This window comes from Emys orbicularis, chromosome 19, assembly GCF_028017835.1.
Source record: "Emys orbicularis isolate rEmyOrb1 chromosome 19, rEmyOrb1.hap1, whole genome shotgun sequence".
NCBI classification, from domain to species: Eukaryota; Metazoa; Chordata; order Testudines; family Emydidae; genus Emys; species Emys orbicularis.
Genome location: NC_088701.1, coordinates 16,406,331 through 16,424,670, shown reverse-complemented (window position 1 = coordinate 16,424,670; position 18,340 = coordinate 16,406,331).

Sequence of the window (18,340 nt, the reverse complement as noted above, 5' to 3'; positions counted from 1 at the left end):
AACTTCCTTTTATTTGTTTTAAACCTGCTGCCTATTAATTTCATTTGGTGACCCCTAGTTCTTGTATTATGGGAATAAGTAAATAACTTTTCCTTATCCACTTTCTCAACATCACTCATGATTTTATATACCTCTATCATGTCCCCCCTTAGTCTTCTCTTTTCCAAACTGAAGAGTCCTAGCCTCTTTAATCTTTCCTCATATGGGACCCTCTCTAAACCCTTAATCATTTTAGTTGCTCTTTTCTGAACCTTTTCTAGTGCTAGAATATCTTTTTTGAGGTGAGGAGACCACATCTGTACACAGTATTCGAGATGTGGGCGAACCATGGATTTATATAAGGGCAATAATATATTCTCAGTCTTATTCTCTATCCCCTTTTTAATGATTCCTAACATCCTGTTTGCTTTTTTGACCGCCTCTGCACACTGCGTGGACATCTTTAGAGAACTATCCACGATGACGCCAAGATCTTTTTCCTGACTCGTTGTAGCTAAATTAGCCCCCATCATGTTGTATGTATAGTTGGGGTTATTTTTTCCAATGTGCATTACTTTACATTTATCCACATTAAATTTCATTTGCCATTTTGTTGCCCAATCACTTAGTTTTGTGAGATCTTTTTGAAGTTCTTCACAATCTGCTTTGGTCTTAACTATCTTGAGTAGTTTAGTATCATCTGCAAACTTTGCCACCTCACTGTTTACCCCTTTCTCCAGATCATTTATGAATAAATTGAATAGGATAGGTCCTAGGACTGACCCTTGGGGAACACCACTAGTTACCCCTCTCCATTCTGAGAATTTACCATTAATTCCTACCCTTTGTTCCCTGTCCTTTAACCAGTTCTCAATCCATGAAAGGACCTTCCCTTTTATCCCATGACAGCTTAATTTACGTAAGAGCCTTTGGTGAGGGACCTTGTCAAAGGCTTTCTGGAAATCTAAGTACACTATGTCCACCGGATCCCCCTTGTCCACATGTTTGTTGACCCCTTCAAAGAACTCTAATAGATTAGTAAGACACGATTTCCCTTTACAGAAACCATGTTGACTATTGCTCAAGAGTTTATGTTTTTCTATGTGTCTGACAATTTTGTTCTTTACTATTGTTTCAACTAATTTGCCCGGTACCGACGTTAGACTTACCGGTCTGTAATTGCCGGGATCACCCCTAGAGCCCTTTTTAAATATTGGCGTTACATTAGCTAACTTCCAGTCATTGGGTACCGAAGCCGATTTAAAGGACAGGTTACAAACCTTAGTTAATAGTTCCGCAACTTCACATTTGAGTTCTTTCAGAACTCTTGGGTGAATGCCATCTGGTCCCGGTGACTTGTTAATGTTGAGTTTATCAATTAATTCCAAAACCTCCTCTAGTGATACTTCAATCTGTGCCTCAGATTACCTTAATATGGGTCTGGATAGAATGGCTAGTGCACACTGACTGAGTCAACTGTTCAATAGTTATTTTTATCTTCCCTGTTGAAAGAGTGGATTTCACTTAGTACAATTCCCTTAGTAAATTATATACTCATGCACAGACAAACAACAAACCCACTCACAAACAAACATAAACAAGCAAACTGACAAAAAACTATAAACTCATCAAGACATTTTTCTTAAAGAACTAACAAGGAAGTAAAATAATATCTATTTTTAAATACTTGGCTGTTACAATGATGGGGACTATCACAGGACATGGCTTCTCCCCAGCTTCCAAACACTCGCTGTCACACCCAATCTCCTTTAAGAAGGTTTGGTCTCTTAACATAGGCAAGTAAGGCAACAGAAAAACAGTTTTTTTAACTCATTCCTCTTCCGTGTACTCGTCCTCCATCCCCACTGTCATCACTGTTTTTGACACACACACACACACACACACACACACACACACACACACACACACACACACACACACACGAAAGTCTCCCTTGCCTGCGAATCAAACCTAGAAAATTATAAGCAACTGAAAAGGAACTTTGAAATAGAAACACATAACTTTTTTTAATAACCTCAGATATAGCTATCACTGGTATAATATAAATATTTTAAACCAAGGCCTCCAGTTTCTATGATAACAGCATTGCATCTTTCAAATTAAAAAAGGACCTTTGCTATATTACACTTCGTTTGAAATTTAGACATCCTCTGGATCTAGTATGAGACTGTGGAGTGTACTTTGAAAGACACTGTGCTGTTGATAGGTGAAATTGAGACTTCGGGATAGTGTTCCAGATATAGGGTGACCAGATGTCCTTATTTTATAGGGACAGTCCCGCTATTTGAGGCTTTTTCTTATATAGAAGCCTATTCTCCCCCCCAATCCCGATTTTTCACACCTGCTGTCTGGTCACCCTATCCAGATACTGTAGTAACCAATCTAGAGCTATAGATGTATTCTCCACGCAAGCTAAATTACACAAGTATTTTATGATCCTGCTGCTCTAAGTAATGTCTGACCCAATTGATTCAGGTGTATTTTACAATATTAGCATCTATAGTTTTTTTCATTAAGATTGTTTAAAAGTGGAAGTGGGTATAACTCCGCACTTATTTCTTTTCAAATCACAGTGGCTACAGCATTCCTAGCCCCTGTGTTAAGTTGCTAGTTGAAGGGTTTTGACAGTTTTACCCTACATCTTTTTATTCAGAAAGATTTCTAATCCTGAAACTGGTTCTTTGTTTTAAATCAGAGATGTATTGATTAACTGTGAGATAGAAGGTAGCTCACCGGTGGCTGAGTAGGGTATACACTATGGAATTAGGACAGTTAAACACTGCAATCGATCCTTTCCTTCTACAGCCACTGCTGCTGCAGCAAGCAGTTTCTCTAAGCTATTAATTGTATTATTAGCATGGGATCTAACAGAGGGAGTTTGCCTGGGAGTTCGCCTGGGGAGAGCTCACTGAGGCTTTCATCTGCAGGTTTCTCTGAGTAGTTCTTGCAACAGCTGAGGAAGCTCTTAAGAGGAAGGTGATATGGAAGGTGAGCGATCAGCTGTTGTAACCTGCACAGGTTGTGCCATGTTTGTCTTTCTTCCACAGGACAGAAGCGACTTTGTCTGTACAAAGTGCAAGCTGGTCTCCATATTGGAAGAGAAGGTTCGAGGTCTGGAGAAACGAGTATCGACTCTGCGTTGCATAAGGGAAAATGAAGATTTCCTGGACAGACGTCAGGAGATGCTTCTACGGCCACAATGTTCTGAAGATTCAGAGCAGGTGCAGCAGGGACAGACGGATGATGAAGAAGTTTGGCAGCATGTGACCTCCAGAAGGAGAAAGAGGAGCGTCCATGTACCAGCAATGGAGATACAGGTGAGCAATCGTTTCCATGTTCTCTCTACAGGTACTAATGCGGAAAGTGGAGTAGATGACCCATCTGAGGGAAGGGAGCAGAAGGAGACTCCACCGATTGGAAGGCAAAAGATGCACTGTCCTAGGGATGGGGGTTCCACGACCACCACTCCCAAGGGGAGGAGGGTGGTGGTGGTCGGGGACTCCCTCCTCAGGGGGACTGAGTCATCCATCTGCCGCCCCGACCGGGAAAACCGAGAGGTCTGCTGCTTGCCAGGAGCTAGGATACACGATGTGACGGAGAGACTGCCGAGACTCATCAAGCCCTCGGATCGCTACCCCTTCCTGCTTCTCCACGTGGGAACCAATGATACTGCCAAGAATGACCTTGAGCGGATCACTGCAGACTACGTGGCTCTGGGAAGAAGGATAAAGGAGTTTGAGGCGCAAGTGGTGTTCTCATCTATCCTCCCTGTGCAAGGAAAAGGCCTGGGTAGAGACCGTCGAATCGTGGAAGTCAACGAATGGCTACGCAGGTGGTGTCGGAGAGAAGGCTTTGGATTCTTCGACCATGGGATGGTGTTCCAAGAAGGAGGAGTGCTGGGCAGGGACGGGCTCCACCTAACGAAGAGAGGGAAGAGCATCTTCTCCAGCAGGCTGGCTAACCTAGTGAGGAGGGCTTTAAACTAGGTTCACCGGGGGAAGGAGACCAAAGCCCTGAGGTAAGTGGGGAAATGGGATCCTGGGAGGAAGCACAAGCAGGAGAGCGCAAGAGGGGAGGACTCCTGTCTCATACTGAGAAAGAGGGACGATCGATGAGTTATCTTAAGTGCCTATACACAAATGCAAGAAGCCTGGGAAACAAGCAGGGAGAACTGGAAGTCCTGGCACAGTCAGGGAACTATGATGCGATTGGAATAACAGAGACTTGGTGGGATAACTCACATGACTGGAGTACTATCATGGATGGATATAAACTGTTCAGGAAGGACAGGCAGGGCAGAAAAGGTGGGGGAGTTGCGCTGTATGTAAGAGAGGAGTATGACTGCTCAGAGCTCCGGTATGAAACTGCAGAAAAACCTGAGTGTCTCTGGATAAAGTTGAGAAGTGTGAGCAACAAGGGTGATGTCGTGGTCGGAGTCTGCTATAGACCACCAGACCAGGGGGATGAGGTGGACGAGGCTTTCTTCTGGCAACTAGCAGAAGTTGCTAGATCGCAGGCCCTGGTTCTCATGGGAGACTTTAATCACCCTGATATCTGCTGGGAGAGCAATACAGCGGTGCACAGACAATCCAGGAAGTTTTTGGAAAGTGTAGGGGACAATTTCCTGGTGCAAGTGCTGGAGGAACCAACTAGGGACAGAGCTTTTCTTGACCTGCTGCTCACAAACAAGGAAGAATTAGTAGGGGAAGCAAAAGTGGATGGGAACCTGGGAGACAGTGACCATGAGATGGTCGAGTTCAGGATCCTGACACAAGGAAGAAAGGAGAGCAGCAGAATACGGACCCTGGACTTCAGAAAAGCAGACTTTGACTCCCTCAGGGAACAGATGGGCAGGATCCCCTGGGAGAATAACATGAAGGGCAAAGGGGTCCAGGAGAGCTGGCTGTATTTTAAAGAATCCTTATTGCGGTTGCAGGAACAAACCATCCCCATGTGAAGAAAGAATAGTAAATATGGCAGGCGACCAGCTTGGCTAAACAGTGAAATCCTTGCTGATCTTAAACGCAAAAAAGAAGCTTACAAGAAGAGGAAGATTGGACAAATGACCAGGGAGGAGTATAAAAATATTGCTCAGGCATGCAGGAGTGAAATCAGGAAGGCCAAATCACACTTGGAGTTGCAGCTAGCAAGAGATGTTAAGAGTAACAAGAAGGGTTTCTTCAGGTGTATTAGCAACAAGAAGAAAGTCAAGGAAAGTGTGGGCCCCTTACTGAATGAGGGAGGCAACCTAGTGACCGAGGATGTGGAAAAAGCTAATGTACTCAATGATTTTTTTGCCTCTGTCTTCACAAACAAGGTCAGCTCCCAGACTGCTGCACTGGGCAGCACAATATGGGGAGAAGGTGACCAGCCCTCTGTGGAGAAAGAAGTGGTTCAGGACTATTTAGAAAAACTGGACGTGCACAAGTCCATGGGGCCAGATGCGCTGCATCCGAGGGTGCTAAAGGAGTTGGCGGATGAGATTGCAGAGCCATTAGCCATTATTTTTGAAAACTCATGGCGATCGGGGGAGGTCCCGGATGACTGGAAAAAGGCTAATGTAGTGCCCATCTTTAAAAAAGGGAAGAAGGAGGATCCGGGGAACTACAGGCCAGTCAGCCTCACCTCAGTCCCTGGAAAAATCATGGAGCAGGTCCTCAAGGAATCAATTATGAAACACTTAGAGGAGAGGAAAGTGATCAGGAACAGTCAGCATGGATTCACCAAGGGGAAGTCGTGCCTGACTAACCTAATTGCCTTCTATGATGAGATAACTGGCTCTGTGGATGAGGGGAAAGCAGTGGATGTGTTATTCCTTGACTTTAGCAAAGCTTTTGATACGGTCTCCCACAGTATTCTTGCTGCCAAGTTAAAGAAGTATGGGCTGGATGAATGGACTGTAAGGTGGATAGAAAGCTGGCTAGATCGTCGGGCTCAACGGGTAGTGATCAACGACTCCATGTCTAGTTGGCAGCCGGTTTCAAGCGGAGTGCCCCAAGGGTCGGTCCTGGGGCCGGTTTTGTTTAATATCTTTATTAATGATCTGGAGGATGGTGTGGACTGCACTCTCAGCAAGTTTGCCGATGACACTAAACTAGGAGGCGTGATAGATACACTAGAGGGTAGGGATCGGATACAGAGGGACCTAGACAAATTAGAGGATTGGGCCAAAAGAAACCTGATGAGGTTCAACAAGGACAAGTGCAGAGTCCTGCGCCTAGGACGGAAGAATCCTATGCACTGCTACAGACTAGGGACCGAGTGGCTAGGTAGCAGTTCTGCAGAAAAGGACCTAGGGGTCACAGTGGACGAGAAGCTGGATATGAGTCAACAGTGTGCTCTTGTTGCCAAGAAGGCTAACGGCATTTTGGGCTGTATAAGTAGGGGCATTGCCAGCAGATCGAGGGACATGATCGTTCCCCTTTATTCGACATTGGTGAGGCCTCATCTGGAGTACTGTGTCCAGTTTTGGGCCCCACACTACAAGAAGGATGTGGAAAAATTGGAAAGAGTCCAGCGGAGGGCAACAAAAATGATTAGGGGTCTGGAGCGCATGACTTATGAGGAGAGGCTGAGGGAACTGGGATTGTTTAGTCTCCAGAAGAGAAGAATGAGGGGGGATTTGATAGCAGCCTTCAACTACCTGAAGGGGGGTTCCAAAGAGGATGGAACTCGGCTGTTCTCAATGGTGGCAGATGACAGAACAAGGAGCAATGGTCTCAAGTTGCAGTGGGGGAGGTCTAGGTTGGATATTAGCAAACACTATTTCACTAGGAGGGTGGTGAAGCACTGGAATGCATTACCTAGGGAGGTGGTGGAGTCTCCTTCCTTGGAGGTTTTTAAGGCCCGGCTTGACAAAGCCCTGGCTGGGATGATTTAGTTGGGAATTGGTCCTGCTTTGAGCAGGGGGTTGTACTAGATGACCTCCTGAGGTCCCTTCCAACCCTAATATTCTATGATTCTATGATTCTATGATCAATGAGACAGCTGGGACTGCAAGGTTTCGAAGCATCTTTTTCCATTGGAATTCAGATTGGGTGTGACAATGCAGTTTGTAAAATAGCAGTGATGCAGAGTGATATTGCTTAAATTTTCTGTTTGCCTCATCTCACCTCATTTACAGTTAATCCCTTTTAAACAAGTTAGCCATGTTACAAGAAGATAAAGTCACTGGAAGTACAGAGAGACTCTAGCAAACAAATATTGTCTGAAGATCTGGCAATTACAAAATGGTTATGGATTTTGCCAGCTGTATTGTGTCCAAGCTTTTTTCTAACCATGAGTTCTCCTTCACTACACCTGATATCAACCTAAGGCCAACAAGTACCATTTTGCTCCTTGAACCATTAACTTCTCCCTTTCCTTCTACAAGAATTAGGCAACGTGCCTCAGTCCGAGGAGCATGGATCGACATTCATGTCGCACTCCCCATCAGTACCCAGCCCAGGCCAGGGAAGCTAGTGATCCAACCAGCAAACCAAATTCGGTGATGAATCTTGGTCATGTGCCACCTGAGATACATTGAGCATACGTTAAGAAGAAGAAGTCCAAAGGGCCAGTAAATCAGCCTTCTTTAAAAACCAGTGCGACTCCATACTTGAGACAAAAATGGAAAGAGGGGAAGGACTGAGAACTAAATTTCTCTGCTAAGCACTGAATTATCTTGTGTAGAAATACGAAACAGAGAACCCCTATTGTGCCAAGAATTCATGATTCCAATTTTGATGATTTTCATGTGTGGAGGGAGAGAAGATAAGAACTGAATAAGGGTCATGTGTGTTAAATTTGCCATGGGATCATACAGATTAAAATTCACATCTCAAGAAAAATATTCTAAATTCAACTTTTATATCACGCAGTACGCTATAGGGAAAGGACTCATTAAAAGTTTCTGAAGCATTTACTTTTATTTCATATCAATGAGAATGACAATGAGAAGGAAACTCAAAATTAAACAGTAAATTGAAGTAGCACAGTATTAGCAGTAGTTGACTTTACTTTGCATTAGCTATTGAACTTTTTGTTGTTGTTGTTGTTGTTGCAACCCTTTTGAAAGAAAGTTATACTTGGTTTATTATGTTGTAATTCCAGAATTTAAGATAAAGATTAATGCTTTCCACTGTGAACACTCCCAGTTTCATTTGAGGAAAGAGTAGGGGAACTAGGTCTTTATATATATAAAATTTATTACCTGTAGTCTCTGCCCAGAGGAGGAATTATGTTTATTAGAAGAATAAGAATTGTGCATTAAATGGAAGAGCCATGTTACGAGGTTTTGTGAAAGTATTGTTTTTCTACTTTTTTTTAAATTGCTTTTTGTGCTTCATTTATAAATTAAAAATAGAACTGAATAGGCTTAATGAGAATCAAATCCTCAATGAGAACTAGCACACACAGATTTTTTACCCACATTAGACATGTTTGTGAGGGGGAAAGAAACTCATTTGAAGCTTCACATAAGTTCTGAGCTCCACCAAAATAGTCTACAAAGCTTGAAATTCTCTGAACACACACACTTCTCCATTAAAAAAGAAATGCAAAGGGAATTCACAGACTGAAATCTTTATAAAGAGAATGTTAAAGTTGAGGCACATAGAGCCAGAACCAAAGCCCAATGAAAGCAACAGGAGCCTTACTATTAATTTCAGGAGGTTTGGATCAGGCCCATGTTGCCTTTTTAAAACACAATAGGCCCGCTTTCTGTGAAACCTGAGCACCTTTAACTCACAATAAATTCAGTGGGAGTTGATGACATTGAGAAATTTGAAAGAGGCACTCAGAACGAAGAGCCCAATGCCAGTAGAACTTTATAGTGTTCAGAAAATCTTAAATACTAAAAACTCAAGGAATTTTCAATGAGCCAATAAGCACTTCCTCCATATCTCTGCCCAATCTCTGCCTATGAGCCACAGACCTTGTTAACTTACTACATCTACATTATGGCTACTACAGTCCCTGCATGCTTAATTATCCACTCACTCTCATGGTCTAGAAAATACAACTTCTCATGTATTACCGTTCACATATGGTCCAGAGATGACAACCTCCATTATTCACAGTCCCATCATGGCCTAGAAATTCCAACATATCTTATTCATGCTCTAAACCTTCAGTTAAAGTGAATATGCTTTTACTCCATTCTACTTAGGCACACCCTGAGCTGGGGTTATATTTCTGCTCCATAGCCCATAAATGTCTAGGCCCCACTTAGCAACTTCCTCACACAGCAATTACCAGCTCTGGTCCAATTCTCTCTACAATTCCTTTCCCTCATGTGGTCTGGTGTTTGGCCTAACATAACCTGAGGGTGTAGAGATGCATCCATAACATCTCTTGTACGTCTTCCTGCCCAAGTTGGATTCTGCACATTTGACTGGAGGCTGGCCATCACCAATCATCTCTTAAAGACATACTGACAACTTCAGGGGAAGGCTTTCCAATACAGGTGCTGTATATCAAGGATACAGATCCTGCCTCTGACCTGCACTCTTTCTGATAGTATTGGAGACTAATCCTTGTACCTGATATAGGTTGGAAGGTTTAGTGTAGGTTATATCATACATGCAGAAAACAAACTGTTGAAATCACATACTCAACATGGCAGACTTAAGTTCTGGGTATCTAATGGCAAGGGCTTGACATCGTGAGGAATAGGGTGGGTAGGGATGTTGGAGCAGAGTTATGGCTGATGAAAGCTTGCAGTCGGATAATGAAACTTGATGAGGTGACACTGGACCAATGCCACAGACACAGTTAAACCAGTCTTTGTGCATCTATTTTAGATGTAACTAGATCAATTTTAAATCAATTACGTTACACCAGTGCAAGTTTGTTTAATATGAAGAAAGTTATATTTGCAACCTTTTCTGGATGAAATAATGAAATATGACTACAGAAAAATGAATTCAAAGTGTCATCCTGAAAAAGGAAAGAAAACTGGCATCCATACCAAAAACAAGCAAATCCTTTAAAGTTTTCACTGAACCCGTAATTAAAAAACAAAACAAAAAACACTCTGCCATTTGTTGGATTCCTCCCCAATGCAAAGCTTGAGCTGAGCCAGGGGAACATGCAGAAATCTAATAAACAGAAATTAAGAGGCAATTGCTCCTTGAAATCTGTTAGTTGTTCTGACAAACCAGGTTGCTACTGTCATACAGAGACTTAGGAGTGGAGAGGGAGGTGTTAACAAGAAAAAAATATTGGTCAAAGAAGTTGCACATCAGAATGCAGATGAAACAGGCAAAACATACCAGGCACCGTGCAAAAATAAAACAGACCTAGGGAAGGCTTATCTCTGGTCCCCTGATGAGGCTTGTAAAGTTTCAAAGAAGCCAAGTTAACTAATGCCATCTATCAGCAGGGAAGCCAGAAGAGGGGCATGGAAGACTCTTATGCTCAGGCTTAACTCTGTATGCCAGTAGTCCCATTGACTTTAATGGAACTGCTCACGCTAGTAAAGCTAAGCACGTATGAGGGTTTCCAGGGCCAGGGCCCAAGTGTTTAAAATACTGTGTATATGGTAGCTGTATAAAAATGTTCTCTAACAGTCTTTCACTCAACAGCCTTGATGCTGGCCAGATGGTAAAAACAGTCAACAAATCCTTTTTAAGATACTTTGAAACATACCTAATAAAGTATATTTTATATTAAACAGATATTTAGAGACATACCATAATTTATTAAATGTATTCATTATAAATCCTTTCACATTTATATTGAACTCAAAATATGACTGATTTAATTTTTTCTGGTGCCCTGTTGTACTAAGGACATTGGGACATGAAGGGTCAATAACAAAGAAATAACTATTTATGCATTATTTATTAACTGTGTCTTCTCCTCTGCTCCTGGAAGAGATGCAGAAAATCCTGCATGCATACAGGAAAGAACAGACTGCGCCCATAAGAGCTACTGCAATACAGATAAATAAATAAATAAATAAATAAATAAAATAGTAACAATTAATATTAGGTAACAGTTACCTACCTGGGTTATAATGATATCTACTTCCTTCCCCTCCTCACATGATTCAACAGCATATTCAGAGACTGGATTTCAAAGCATTCTCTAACGCTCCAGAAGCATGTCTCCTTTGAGAAAAGGTGTAAGAAGTATAATTCCTACTGAAAATGTTAAAAGTGCTGCACTGTATAGCAAGTTGAGTGTGCATAATACTGAGGGCACAGAACTAAAGTCTAAACTGAAAAGTAGTTGTATGGAGCTAGGATGTTCAAAAGGATGTGGAAGTGGGCAGTGTATGAAAACTATGAGGACTTAGCCTTTTCACAAGATAGCAGAGGAATAACTATAGAAAAAAAATCTCATGTAACTAAGTGTCAAGTGGGCATATCAGAGCTACCTGTGGAGAAACTTAAACGTGCATGCTTGTCATGTTTCCAAATATTTGAAATTAGGTAGCTCTTTTCTTTGAATGCATGTGGTTTATACAGACTACAGTTAATTTTCCAAGGTAATCTGTCTCCTCACACAGTTTGCCCAAAGGGCCTCAGTCCTGACAGGCAATACCTCTGCTATTCTGACCCCTAGGCCTTCACTGAGCAGAGCCTGCTTTCCAGTGTTTCCCAACTGTGCGTAATATTTGTGATGTGCACAAATGGGACTGGGTTGAGGAACAACAGGAAATTTGTATAAGCAGAAAAGGAAAAAGGTGGCTTTATGCCAAATTGATAGCCTTCTTACTCTGGGACTGTCTGTCTGGTTCATCACCCTTCCTCGCCCTCCAGTTAGTTACAGCAGCCTCAGGTCTGCTCTAATCTATGGGGCCGTTGGCAGCCAGAACATGAAGTCTCTCTTGCCATACCATCATTCCTCCACAACATATTGGGGTTAGGTGTCGTGTAGAGCCATTACTCTGGCTCTCTCCCACTTCTAGGGTCCCCCTATATGCAAAGGGAACAACAGTGTTAGAACCCAGATCACATAGGGGCAAATTCAGGTCCAACGTCTGTGGATACAGAGGTTCTGCATGCACTAAAGTGTGACGTTGGATGTTAGGAATCGGAGCCTCACAAAGGGTATGCATGCCTTTCTCAGCACAGAAGTCAACTCTGTAGGGACCCTTGCAGAGCACCATATAGGGTGTGAAGCATATTCTGGCAAGCAGAGGAGGGGCTGGGAGGATCTACTGTTCGGTGGATCTTCCCGTAACTGTGTGACCAATAAAGGCCTGCAAAGCCTGCTCCAACCATAAAGTTGGATTATTTTAAGTACAGTGGTTCTATAGCCACTCTGTGGCCTATCAAGGAGGATCTACTTCATCCCAGCCTGTCTATTTGGGTGAGTACTGAGCTCTGGCTATAAAATGTAGGGTACTGAATGTAGCATCAGCAACAAACTACAGCATGCACTTGAGTTTCTTTGTTGTAAAAAAAATAGGTTATATATTAAAACTCTACTGATACATTTGCTGCTAGTGGCTGCTCATAACTATTACATACGTGTTTTTACTTTATTATTTTGTATAATAGTTACAGTTATAGTTAGAACTATAACATATCTAACCGATATTAAAAAAAAAACATATTTCCTACCAACAAAGAGCAGGTACACTTGGGGTACACAAGGGAGCAACTGTTTCAGAGCATAAAGCAGTACTACACACTAGCTAAGGACAAGAAAGGAAAAAATAAACTGTAAGGGAAATTTAGGCAGAATCTAATTACACAAGTTGGAATATGGCCAAGACACTACATTTAACACCCCTACTCCTGTGAAGAGTGCCATGGAATCTTTAATGACCACAAGTGGTCAGGACCTCAGTTTTAGATCTCATCTGATAGACAGGCTAATGAGATTTCCAGTATTTCTTGCTTCTGCTTAGACTGACAGCAACCTTTCTTATAGCATTTCAACAGAACCTGAACAGAACCAGAAATTACAGAGCTGGGCAAAAGTGATAATATGTAACTTTTTTCAAATCTCAAAACAAGTTTGATTCAAGTTCAAGATGAATTTTATTAAGTATATGTAAATTATCCAAAGTTTGTTTACCAATCCTTATCATTCTCTCTCTCTCTCTCTTTCTCTCTCTCTCTCTCTCTCTCTCTCTCATACACACACACACACACACAGAGTGAAATCTATATGGTAAAATCTAACAAATACAGAAAATTCTAAATGCTTTACTACTTATTAGCAGATTTTTTCCCCAGTATTTTTTAAAAAGGACTATTACTATTGCTATGCAAGGTACTTAAAAGTACAGTTCAATGGGATATATCTTGTTCTACTCCACAAATAATTTAGCTGCAAAAAGTATTAACTTGCATACAGTGGCTGCCTATAGTACAAGTGCTTTACAAAATTAAATGTACACCTCCAGCAACTGCACCCAAACAAGGACAGCCACAATTTGCCCCTAAATCTGAAACCCTATCACTGATTCATACCATTGTGAACCTATGTTGGGTTCTGTTCTATTTTTAACAGAGTGGTACTTTTCCATTTACTGGCTTTTGTGTAAGTCACATTCTTAAGGCGTGCACCTTCCTCCAAAGATCTCAAAGCAGTTTTATATGTAGTACATTAAGCCTCGTAACTCTGAAAGCAATGCATTTTACTTATTTTACAGATGATTAAAATAAGGCACAAGCAGGTGAAGTGACTGGTACATGGTCACACTAGTGAAACCAAGAACAGAACTCGAGTCCTAACTTCCAGTCACCACTAGATCACAATGGTCTATGCAGTCTACAATATGCAGATTTTTTTCCAGATTCTTCAGTGATTTTATGTGTAGATACAAAAGTTTAGAGATAACAATTGATAATTATTTTTACACAAGTGTCAAAATGCCAAACCAGTAATTTATATTCTAGTGTGTTTCTGCGTTTATCACTCATATCCCAATCCACATTTATCTCCACGCTCCTTAAGCAGGCTACCTATTGCCAGTGCCTCGTCTTCCTCTCCAACTCCTGACCTTTATCTCTTCCAGTCTCTCTTCTGTCCTCCCTATTAACACTACTCACACAAAAGCCACTGAGAGAGTAGTGCAAAGCAGCATTCACAAACAGTTGTTTGAATTCAAAACGGTTTTGACCAGTTATTTTATCCTTTTTATTCACTATTCATGAATGTTGGTAAAAATTAGTTTTCAGAAATGTTTATAGAATGGCTGCTCTTTACGTGAATACCCATATTCACAACCAGACAAGGATAGTTGTGTGCAAACATCAATATTAGCCATTCACTGTTCTCCTTTTTTAAAAGTTTCAGTTATCCAATCAGCAAGCAGAAATACCTTATTATTTAGGTGACCACAGGCTGAGTTTTTTTATGCTTCACCTGTTCAGCAAACAATTATAAATAAGTTCATTAAAAAAATCAAAACATGCATGGATAATTCACAGACAGAATATAAAATTAAATTTATGCAATAAAGTATTTGTTATGAATAGTTTGCTGACTTCTTTTAATTTCCTCTATCCTTCAAAGTCTAAGGCCCCATCTACACTAGCATGTTTCTGCACAGTAAAGTGGCTTTCTGCACAGTAACTCCCAAGGTGTACACACTGCCAAGCCACTTAGTGCGCAGAAACTGCACAGTTGTAGCCCTCTAAAAAACCACCCTGATGAGAGGCATAGAGCTTTCTGCGCCAAGGCTACAGCGCTGTGGTGCCAGTGTAGGCACCGTGGCAATTACAGCACTGCGATTGGCCTCCGGGAGGTGTCCTGTTCTCACCTCTCTGGTCATTGGTTTGAACTCTACTTCCCTGTCCTCAGGTGACCAACCGTTATCCCCACCCCGTAAATTCCTTTGCAAATTTGGTCTCTGCGCATCTTTCCAGGTGGCCATGCCTGCTCCACGCACCAAGCGATCCCCCACTTAGAGCAATGCTGAGCTGCTGGACCTCATTGGCATTTGGGGAGAGGAAGCTATGGAATCCCAGCTGCGCTCCAACCATAGGAATTTATGATACCTACGGACAGATTTCACAATGCATGATAGAAAGGGGACATGACCAGGACACATTGTAGCATAGGGTAAAATTGAAGGAGCTGCGGAACGCCTACCGGTGCTGCACCCACGAGCTGCTGTTTCTACAAAGAACTGGACATGATACTCAGGGGCAACCCCACCTCCACTGCGAAGGCCCCTGTGGATACTTTGTTGGCTCATGTGCCAGTCGAGAGTGGACTGAGCCAGGAGGAGGAAATCTTGGACGAAGATGGAGAGGGGACCCAGAGGCAGAGGATGGCTCAGAGGCCAGAGATGCATGCAGTCAGGAGCTCTTTTCTACCCCAGAGGAGCCTAGCCAGTCACAGCAGTCAGATCTTGGCAAAGTGCAAACAGGAGAGGTGGCCCCTGGTAAGTGGATCTGATTTTGGGAATTGCTGAAGTGATTTGTTGGGGGCAGGAGGGTAGCAGAAAGCAGGCTTGTCTCCCACCGCATGCCTATTCTGAGCAGTGGAACAGGCTGTTGATAGATCCCTCACTTCATGGGAATCTCTCTCAGAGATCTCCAGGAAACTCTTGTGAAGATACTGGGCAATCCACTGCCGCAGGTTTCTTGGCAGAGCTGCTTTGTTTCTTGCCCTATTAACGGTAACTTTCCCACGCCCCTGTGCTGTCACGGGGGCGAGGGGGAAGAACACAGGCGAGCTGCATAGGGGCCAGGGCGGAAGCCACAGGCTTGGAGAAGACCCTCCCTTGATTCCATGCTCACCTTCAGCAGCGAGATATCTTCCATAATGATCACATCCTGTGGAAAGTGTGGGGACAGAAATGATTATCAAGCCCCCCCCCCTACAGTGCTGGCTCTCCCCAAGAGCCACATGCCCAGTGTACAGCAGGGTCCAGGAAGAGTGATTCACCCTGCCCCTGTGGCTACTCACTATTTTTGGGGTTTTGTGGCTCATGTGTGCTTGTCTGGGGTCAGGTGTGTGAGTACTGGCTGTGTTTTAAAGCACTGAATCAGTGTTGTCTGTGTTGCAACAATACTGCTTCTGTAAAATGTTGCATTTAAACTTCACAGAGATGACCTTGGGAGGCCAGCCTCCTTTACTGGTGGCAGAACGGCTGCGCAGAATTAGAAAGCGGCCACGAAGAACTAAGGAGGACTTTCTCTGTGAGGTTATGATGCACTCCGCTGCTGAAAAACAGGAATTGAAAGAGTGGCGGGACAGCAAGAAGAGGGACCGAAAGGAGAATGTGGCACACCAGAAAGAAGCCATGGAGCAGCTCTTAAACCAGTAGTTCTCAAACTTTTGTACTGGTGACCTCTTTCAGATAGCAAGCCTCTGAGTGCGACCCCCCCGCTTACAAATTAAAAACACTTTAAAATATATTTCACACCATTATAAATGCTGATACAAAGCGGGGTTTGGGGTGGAGGCTGACAGCTCGCAACCCCTCCATTTAATAACCTTGTGACCCCCTGAGGGGTCCCGACCCCCAGTTTGAGAACTCCTGTCTTAAATGTTATGGAGCGCCAAGTGGACATGCTCCACGCGATATTAGCTCTTCAAGCCACTGTCACAAAACTCTTTCCCATGTGCCCTCCCACATCGCCAACACATTGTTATCAACCTCTTGGCTCCACTCTCTACCTGCAGCATTCCAACCCTCCCTCCTCACAGTCTAGCAGTGTGGACTCCCACTACCCACTGCCCTCAACACCCATCCCTCTGCAGTTTGGCCCTGCTGAAGTACAGCACCCGCTGCATTGTACTCCAAAGGAGAAGGTTGGGTATGATCCCTGAACATACACAAATCTGTAGCCGTCCCGGGACCCCCTCCTCCTCTGGAGACCTTCCCTTCCCCTCTCCCCCTCACTGCTGATGTATTTTTGTCGTTTGACTCTCTCCTCCGGTTGTTGTCTTTTAATAAAAGAATTGTGTTGGTTTGAAAAAAATCTTTATTCTATTAAGTGAAAGCAAAAAGAGCCCTGCAAAACAACATACAATTATGTTAAGACCCCTTCTTGCATCATGTGCACCAATCACCTCCTAGCATTACAAGCACTGAAATCCCAAGCACAGTTACAAATATTACTGGCTTTCAGCTTCAAAATTGCTGCCTCAAGGCATCCCTGATCCTTCTGGCCCCGCACTGTGCCCCTCTAACAGCCCTGGTCTCTGGCTGTTCAAACTCAGCCTCAAGGCACTGAGCCTCTGTGGTCTCTTAACCCTTCCCTTTACAAATATTATGGCACATACAGCACGCGCCTATAAGCATAGGAATATTGTTATTGGCCGTGTCCAGCTTCACATACAGGCATCGCCATCGCCAATGTGCACTCAACAGTCATTCTGCACTTGCTCAGCCTGTTGTTGAACCACTCCTTGCTGCTGTCAAGTTGCCCAGTGTATGGCTTCATAAGCCACGGCATTAAGGGGTAGGCAGGGTCTCCCAGGATCACAGTGGGCATTTCGACTTCCCCTACAGTGATCTTCTGGTCCGGGAAGAAAGTCCCTGCTTGCAGCTTCTTGAACAGGCAAGTGTTCCGAAAGATGCGTGCGTCATGCACTTTTCTGAACCAACCTGCGCTAATGTCTGTGAAACATTCACCTCCATCCACAAGTGCCTGGAGAACCATTGAGAAATACCCCTTGCGATTAATGTACTCGGTGGCTAGGTGGTCTGGTGCCAGAATTGGAATATGCGTGCCATCTATTGCCCCTCCGCAATTAGGGAAGCCCATTTGTGCAAAGCCATCCACAATGTCACGCACATTGCCCAGAGTCACGGTCTTTCGGAGCAGGATTCGATTAATGGCCCTGGACACTTCCATCAACACAACTCCAACGGTCGACTTTCCCACTCCGAACTAGTTAGCGACCAATCGGTAGCAGTCTGGAGTAGCCAGCTTCCACAGTGCAATCGCCACACACTTCTCCAACGACATGGCAGCTCTCATTCTCGTGTTCTTGCACCACAGGGCTGGGGCGAGCTCATCACACAGTCCCATGAATGTGGCTTTCCTCGTGCGAAAGTTCTGCAGCCACTGCTCGTCATCCCAGACGTGCATCACGATGTGATCCCACCACTCAGTGCTTGTTTCCTGAGCACAAAAGCAGTGTTCCACTATGGTCAGCACCTCCGTGAATGCCACAAGCGATCTCGTGTTGTAGCTACTACGCGTGGCGAGATCAACATCACCCTCCTCTTCACTTTGTAGTTTAAGGAATAACTCCACTACCACTCATGACATATTGGTCAAAGCGAGCAGCATACTGGTCAGCAGTTCGGGATCCATTCCTGCAGCCTGAAAGAGGCAGGGCGTGCAGTACAAACCATTGAAAGATGGCGCCAAATGCGGACGGAAGCACAGGGACTGCTGGGATGCGAAGCAATGCATCACGGGGCATTGGG